At 42.2% G+C, this 2,182-nt stretch overlaps 1 long non-coding RNA gene across 1 annotated transcript; it reads right to left on the bottom strand.

The window, feature by feature from the left end:
• Positions 1 to 239: 239 nt before the first annotated feature.
• On the bottom strand, positions 240 to 1,865 carry LOC133058761 (uncharacterized). Its single transcript, XR_009693375.1, has 3 exons — positions 1,639 to 1,865; positions 1,037 to 1,126; positions 240 to 300 (listed from the first exon to the last, which is right to left on the bottom strand). It is a non-coding gene; the product is annotated as an uncharacterized LOC133058761 (long non-coding RNA).
• Between the last annotated feature and the right edge of the window lie 317 nt (positions 1,866 to 2,182).

The following is a 2,182-nucleotide window of genomic DNA, read 5'->3' as shown; positions in this document are numbered from 1 at the left end:
GATCCCAATAATGACACAAGGGTTCCAGGGCAAGGACACTCAACACTGGAATAACTTGAGTCCTACAAGTTATAGCTACTAGAACAAGCCCATCAACAGTCACACGATTTCCACTGAGAGAAGAGAAGAGGTTCAAGTTGCATTATTCAGAAGAACAGCATTCGGATTTAGCCTGGGAAGAATTTTCAGATGTCCAGGGTCTGATCGGTACTCACTGGGAATGCCTGCAGTTCCATTCCAACCACCTCATAGATGCATCACAAGATTTCATGGATATGTACCAATTCCAAGGATACGTTTCTGCTGGGGGTACATGGCAAGCAGGAAAGGGAAACCCATTTATTTAAATATGCCAGAGGAATCAGAAAACAAAATGAAAGCCAACATAATTGTAGAAAGGGTGACCCTGGTAGCCTACCCCCGCTAAAAAAAGGAAAAGACAAATGATCTGAACTAAAAGCCTCTGAAAAAAGGAAAAAGAAAGAGGGGGAAAAAAAAAAAAACAGACTCTTTGTGTTTGATTCTGGAAACATATATTATGCTCACACTGAGAGCTGGCGGGCAGATGGTTGAAGCTCATACAAGGCATATTAAATCTATTTGGAACCCTCTTGCCCTCCTGATACAACACAGTTCATGCCTAGAGGGCAAGACAATCAGCACACAAATGCCTACAAATCACTCAGATTCTGTCACTAACTGGGAAACCCTCAGCTGCATCCCTGAGCAGAGGGAGTTTGAATGGTTTGGTCCATCCGTCACGACAGATCAGAGAGAGGGTCAGAAGAGAAAGCTGAGCCCTCCCCCTTCACACACACACACCCACACACACATTCACACACTCACAGCAGATCTCTTTGTATTCAGACTGGTTTTTGCCATTAGAGTCAGATCTGAAATGAAACAGCACGGGGAAAGCACCCGGCATAGAGCCTGCTCACGGGGCTCACTGGGTTTCTGCTATCCCTTCAGAGGAAGAAAAACAGATAATTGGATCTTAAAGGCCAAGAGAAATGAAGAGTCAACAAACTTTTACCTTGCCGAGTTGCCCTTCACTTTTTGTTTTTTTCTGATGGGCAATCATTCAACGATGCAGTGAAGGTCATACACATCCCACTGAGTCCACCTGGAAACAGCAAAACGTGAGACAGAGCAAATCATTCCAAAATGACAGAAGATGCCATATCAATCTATTCAACCCAAGCATCTAAATCTCAGTGGCTTATGAATATTTTGGATAACAAGATACTGGCTACGTAAGGTGTGGTTCCCAAAACAATTCCATTGTCATCACCTGGAAAATGCAGAATTCCAGGCCCCTCCCAGGCCCGATGAATCACAGTCTACATGTTAACCAGATCCCTGGGGGTCTGTCCCTCAGGAAAGCACTGCTCTAGCTCAGTAATCACCCCATGGTGTGTGCACTCAGAAAACACATGAAATGATCTGTTAGGACGTGCAAAGACATTTTGCAGTTTTCTATTTTTAAAATTTCATTTATGTTTTTGTCTATTTTTATTTTGTGTATGCTTATCTCAATAACAGAAATTCAGCTTCACTAATATTTGACATTTAGTGTGACAGTGAAACATGTATAAACATAAATACATATACATATATTAGAAGTCTGAACTCAACCTTTTTTTCAACTGTTGGGGCTATCCACTTAAAACTTAAGGTAAAACGAGGAGTGTGGAATTAACATGCACATTCAGTCAGTCAGTTCAGTTGCTCAGTTGTGTCCGACTCTGCAACCCCGTGGACTGCAGCATGCCAGGCTTCCCTGTCCATCACCAACTCCTGGAGCTTACTCAAACTCACGTCCATCAAGTTGGTACATTACTATATATAAAACAAATAAATGATAAGGGCCTACTGTATAGCACAGGGAACTATACTCAACATTTTGTAATAACCTATAAGGGGAAAGCATATTAAAAAAGCATATAAAAAAGAGACAGCATATTAAAAAGCAGAGACATTACTTTACCAACAAAGGTCCATCTAGTCAAGGCTATGGTTTTTCCAGTGGTCATGTATGGATGTGAGAGTTGGACTCTAAAGAAAGCTGAGCACCGAAGAATTGATGCTTTTGAACTGTGGTGTTGGAGAAGACTCTTGAGCGACCCTTGGACTGTAGGGAGACCCAACCAGTCCATCCTAAAGGAGATCAGTCCTGGGT

Source organism: Dama dama, chromosome 6 (genome assembly GCF_033118175.1).
Source record: "Dama dama isolate Ldn47 chromosome 6, ASM3311817v1, whole genome shotgun sequence".
NCBI lineage: Eukaryota > Metazoa > Chordata > Mammalia > Artiodactyla > Cervidae > Dama > Dama dama.
The sequence above is the reverse complement of the archived record's forward strand: the minus strand, read 5'-3'. Positions and strand labels throughout refer to the sequence as shown.